Below are 6121 nucleotides of genomic sequence, written 5' to 3'. Positions count from 1 at the left end.
CAGAGCATTGGTGTGTGCTCGCATTTCAGATGCTTTGGCTGGCAGAGTTCTTTCCCTGCTATTCCATTCCCATGCCACCCTTCCTCCTCAACCAGCAGGTCCTTCCTTGTGGAAAAATAGCTCTTCTAGTAGTAGAAACTGATCCTGGGTCTAAGGGCAAAAGGGGCAGAAGGGAGGTTTATTGAAATGATTCTGGAGTATCTCACAACCCAAGGGGGCTGTGGGAAGGTCAGAGCAGGGCCGCTCTAGGGCCTCTATGGTGGGAGTTCACGGACTCAATGGTGCTGCTGATCACACGACTCAGCTTCCACTGAGTCAGGCCCCTTGCTGCTCAGATCCATGCTTCACCTTCCTGGGGAGGGAGTCGAGGGGCCCCAGTTTGGTCAGTTATGTGCCCTGGATCAGCCAGCTACTGAGATGTCTGGCATATTAGATACCTGAAGTGAATAATTTTGTAACACCTCCCCAACAAAGTTATTTTCATTGATAATCATGAAATGCAGTTAATGTATGCATCAATATAGCTGATGATGATGCCAGGAAAGAAATGCAAACAGTGAAAAAACAATTTATTAAACTGTGTATATACAGTCATACTAATAAAATATAAATAAACAATATGATACAAAATAATTATTACAGTATAATAAAGGGAAAAGTAATGAAAATATTTTTATTACATTAATTTTTTTTAGAGAAAAAATAAATTTAGACTTGCATATTGGTCTGTCATAGTAATGAATGATAATAGATCACAATTTTCATTTTCAGGCTATAACTTTTGCAAACTTGTACATAATTTTATCAAAATTAATCTTTGCATATTTAGCCTCAATGGTCAATATAATAAGGTATGTCACTCTATCTTTGCTCATACTTCTTATTAATTTTAATTTAAAAAATTCATCTGAAGTAACATATAAGTAAATAGAAAAAGTTTTAAACAGAAGGATAAGTTTAGCAGACACTCACAAAAATCTCATTTTACAAGAAATTCTAGAAATTACAATCCCATCCATGTTTTCATGTCTTAGGGAATGAGTCTAGTAGCTTTCAAATGCTGACACAGTTGAAAAATTTCTTAAAAAATTAGAAAATTCATCGTTTTAAAAGATGTAATATCTCTTTTGTATGTATCAAAACCCTTACTAAACAATGAGTTCTGGGTTGCAAAAGAGGATTTATTTTTTGCACCTCTCTATAAGTCTTTGTTCACAGTTAAACGAAAACACAAGTGCAGTCATATGTTTTATTATTATTAGTTAAAACTTCCAAAATTTTTGTTCTACAAAAATTAGAGTTACAAACAACTTAACAGCAACATCTCCCCACACCAAATAATCCCATTAAAAATGGGCAAAGGACCCAAGTAGACATTTCTTAAAAGAAGACATACAAATGGCCAACAGGTATTTGAAAAAAATGTTCAACATCACTAATCATCAGGGAAATCCAAACCAAAACCACAGTAAGACACCACCTCACCTCAGTTAGAATGGCTATTATAAAAAAAGACAAAAAATAACAAATACGGATGAGGATGCAGAGGAAAGGGAACTCTTATATACTGTGAGTAGAAATGTAAATTAGTATAGCCACTATGGAAAATGGTATGGAGTTTTCTCAAAAAACTAAAAATAGTACTACCATACAATCCAGCATTCCTACTACTGGGTATTTAGCCAAAAGAAGGCAAATCCAAAAGAAAGTGTATCAAAAGGATACCAGCACCCCATGTGTATTCTAGCACTATTCACAAAAGCCAAGATATGGAATCAACGTAAGTGTTTATTGATGAATGAAGGGGTAAAAGAAAATGTGGTATATATATATACAATGAAATGCTATTCAGCCATAAAAAGGAATGAAATCCTGTCATTTGCAGCCACATGGATGGAACTGGAGGTCAACATACTAAGTGAAATAAGCCAGGCACAGAAAGACAAATATTTCATGTTCTCACTCATCTGTGGAAGCTAAAAAAGTTGATCTTATGGAGGTAGAGAGTAGAATGATGGTTACCAGAAGTTGGAAAGGGATGTTCAGGGGGAATGGAGAAAGGTTGGTTAATGAGTACGAACATATAGTTAGATAGAAGGAATAAGTTCTAGTGTTCAATAGTTCCGTAGGGTGACTATAGTTAATACTAATTTATTGTATATTTTAAAATAGCTAGAAGAGAAGATGTGAAATAGTCCCAACATAAAGAATGATACATTTTTGAGGTAATGAATATCTTAAATGCCCTAATTTGATCATTACGTATTGTATGCATGTACCCAATAAATATGTACAGTTACGTTTCAATAAAAATATCAGCATTCATGTCTGAATATTAGCAAATACTAACATTATTCTACCCATTGCTTTATATCAGGTGTCCAGTTCTTGGTGATAATGATCAAGACATTTATACATTGCTCTTTTGATTTTTGCTGGCAGCATAAGACCAGCATCTTTTGTCATTTCTCCTGGCATTCACAGAATGATGGAATTAAAGTAACTCAAATTCTCTTCCTTAACTTCTGTAATCACTGTAAGATTATTGCTTATTTTGAATCTACTGTCTAGATGCAGGACCATGGGGTTGGGCACATGAAGTCAGCTTGAATGATTTTCAAACTGTCAGGAACTTATTCAAAACAAATGTGTGTGGCTGAGTTGGTGTGTATTGGGGTGTGACTGTATAACTGGGAGTTTGAATTAACTTCTAAGTAGAATGCAAGCTATAAAGGATAAGTAATTAAAAAGTGCTAATTTGAAGCTTACATGCATATTATTAAAACTCAGTAGTAACAAAGCAATGGTTTAGAACTTAGACCCACAAAAGATTTTTTTTTAGGAAGAAGTACTTTATCACTGACATTGTTTGGAAATGCCGGCACATGGTGATAATAAAAAGCAGACTGACTTCTAGCTGGCTTTATTATTGTTTTTAAATTCTCTACAGATTTCTTTATTGCCTTCCCCCAGGCAGACTGCTTTCCTTGCCCAGCCTTTGGTACACCACTGCATCCAGCTATTGTGGTGGTGGGAGCAGAGGATGCCACATAATACAGAGAAAGGCTTCATGGGCTCATTCTGAGTTTCAGAGGCTGTACTCAGAGAAGAGGGCATCAGGTGCCAGCTCCATGTGGTGACTGTTACATTTTCCTTTTTAGCTGCTTAGCATTAAACACACACACACACACACACACACACACACACACACACACACACACACACTATACACTTCATCCCATATGTCCCAAGATGCTCCTATTCAACATGACCTGATAACCACAAATGCAATGAGCTACAGTGCAAAGTCACACCAACTACTGAATCCAAGTTTACACCGCAGAGCCATTTTTTTCTAAATCTAGATAGCTGGGTAGTCTTCATTCCTTTTTTAGTTATATTGAGATCCCATCTGATATTCATCAGGCTATGGATTACTTAGTAAATGAAACCACTAATAACACACCCTATCCTCAAAATCTATGCCAACAGAATATCCCCAGTCTTAATGATATTCCTTAGCTAGTCTCTGTGTATAACTTCTTTCTTCCCTGCATTGATTCTGCATAACCCCATCCAGTCCATGAAGAGTTCAAATGCTGGCCATACAGTGGGCATTGCTGAACAGAGGGAGCCCAGTGGGCTGGATTGTTAGTTTCTTCTGGTTGATGGGAATGGGGGTGCAATGTGGGAACATTTCAGAGAGGTTAGAAGCCTTTCCCTAGTTCCTCTGACTCCTCCCATGGTATCTCAGCTTCCATCTCTAGGATTTTACTCTTTCCTGATCATGCTGTATCTACATATGAAACCTAGTTTATACATGCAAGTGGAGGTATAATTCAATACCTTAAAACATCAATTTCTAAATTTGGTTTTTTGTTATTTCAGGCTAGTAGCTAGTGGGATCATATTAAGACTTTGACTTGGATTTTACCTATATTTTGCCTATAGGAGAGACTTACAGGACTGTTTGCTGTTCTCTTACATTAGGTTATCCTGATACACTCAAAACAACCATCTAACCTGTGGTCTCAGCTTGTCTCCCTTCTTTCAAATTCCTTATGGTGCTAGCTACTGGGTCCCCCAATACCTTTTTCCCAGTTTCTAGTTGACCACAAGAAATTCATTTATTGCTGTTTTGCTCCTTTTTAGCAAGCATTGCTAATTTCATATCTCCAAATATAGAGTAGATTACTGCCTTCCTTCACTTCCACCTCAATAAAATGACCCATTACATTTTTCTTGAAGGTCTAGAATTCACAGCATACTCTCTAGAAACAATTCATAAATTATTTATTTTTCTTCTTATTTGAAAACGTTAGATACTGACTCTAGTTGGTTTTGGCAAAAAATAATGAGGGGAGGACATTTATTGAAAAAAATATAGGCTACGCGCAGTGGCTCACACCTGTAATCCCAGCACTTTGAGATGCCAAGGCAGGAGGATCACTTGAGGCCAGGAGTTTGAGACCAGCCTGGGTAACATAGCAAGACCCTGTCTCTACGAGAATAAAAATAAAAAAATTACCCAAGTATGGCGGTGTGCCCCTGTAGTTCCAGCTATGTGCTACTTGGGAGGCTGAGGCAGGAGTATCACTTGAGTCCAGGAGTTTGAGGTTATAGTGAGCTGTGATTACACCATTGCACTCCACCCTGTGTGACAGAGCAAGATGCTATCTCTAAAAAAAGGAAAACTAGGGCATCTATAGAGGGCAAATTATTGAATAAGCAACTAACCTGTGGGAAGGACAGAAACCAGGGCCGTGCTAAAGGCCTTAGTAGTGGGAATTTGTGACCCTTCTGTCTGGAACCCTGCTAGTAATATGAATCAGCCTCAATGAAACTCAGGTTTAGTGTTTCTTAGGATAGAATTTGAAGTTGGTCCAGTTTAGAACTGGCGTCTGACTACGGCCAGGGCAGGACTATGCAGTAGAGAAAGGGTCTGCTGGGGGATGGAGGTAGTGGTGCAGCCTGTGTATCAGAGGTTGTACCAAGAGAAGGGACAGTTCTTGTGAGACAGGCAGCTTCCCCAACAAGTATCCACTTCGGTTTGGGGGATGAAGGTTATTTCCTCTGCTTCCTTCAATATCTTTTGTCCTGCAGTGTTTGCCACTGTCTGTACACACTAGGATGCACTAGATAGCGTCGGCTGACTGATTAAATCATTCATTATCTTAAAATAGGGATTATTAGACTAGGTTCAAGACCAACATGGCTTTTGGATAGGAAGATACTGGTGATTTGGTAAGGGAGAAAAGAAAACAAGGAGTTGATTCTAAAATCCAGAAGTGATAATTAAAAAAAAAATTATCAATTTGTGTGACTTTGAGGCTTTTCCTGGCATCCTTAGCTCTGAAAGAGCCCTCTGCTCTCTGAACTTCCACTCTTCTCACCCATATTGCTCATTTGACTTGGAGCATGGTTATCTGCCGTGCCCTATACATCCCTACATAGAAGTTCCATCTCCCAAACCACACTACAGGATCCCCAAGGACAGAATCCATGTCTTACATTTTATTTTTTTGAGATTCTCAATATATTTTAGTATCAGTTAGGGAAGTTTTTATTCCCTGGCCTCTTGATTCTCCATTTGTACATGTTTATTTTCACAGGTGAGTTTTAGACTCTCTTTATCATATTAGCATATTCTTACAGTTTTTGTATCTCCAGTACCAAGCTGTTATCCCCTCATACACTAAACAGGTAATTAATGTACTTTCCTGAGGACAATATGATAAGCCATACAGAGGGGTTTGTAATAGACATAAATGGGAGAATTAAGTTTTTCTATTCACACCTTTTTAATTTAAAAAATGTTAACTTGGCATAGCAATGACTGTGTAAAATTGATATTCCGTTTAGAACAAGATTTAAATCATTACACAGGTAGACTTTGTTCTGTTTTTTATTCACCATTAATAAACACCAATTTCTGGTTTCCTTTCCTTCCTTCCTTCCTTCCTTCCTTCCTTCCTTCCTTCATTCCTTCCTTCCTTCCTTCCTTCCCTTCCTTCTTTCTTTCCTTCTCTCTTTCTTTCTTTCTCTTTCTTTCTTTCTTTCTTTTCTTTCTTTCTTCTTTTTCTCTCTCTCTTTTCTTTCTTCTCTTTCCCTTCCCTTTTCC

At 37.7% G+C, this 6121-nt stretch overlaps 1 non-coding gene across 1 annotated transcript; it reads right to left on the bottom strand.

Moving 5' to 3' along the window:
* Positions 1–1117: 1117 nt before the first annotated feature.
* LOC115837791 lies at positions 1118–1239 on the bottom strand. The gene has a single exon (XR_004032842.1). It is a non-coding gene; the product is annotated as a small nucleolar RNA SNORA40 (small nucleolar RNA).
* Between the last annotated feature and the right edge of the window lie 4882 nt (positions 1240–6121).

Source organism: Nomascus leucogenys, chromosome 12 (genome assembly GCF_006542625.1).
Source record: "Nomascus leucogenys isolate Asia chromosome 12, Asia_NLE_v1, whole genome shotgun sequence".
NCBI classification, from domain to species: domain Eukaryota; kingdom Metazoa; phylum Chordata; class Mammalia; order Primates; family Hylobatidae; genus Nomascus; species Nomascus leucogenys.
The sequence above is the reverse complement of the archived record's forward strand: the minus strand, read 5'-3'. Positions and strand labels throughout refer to the sequence as shown.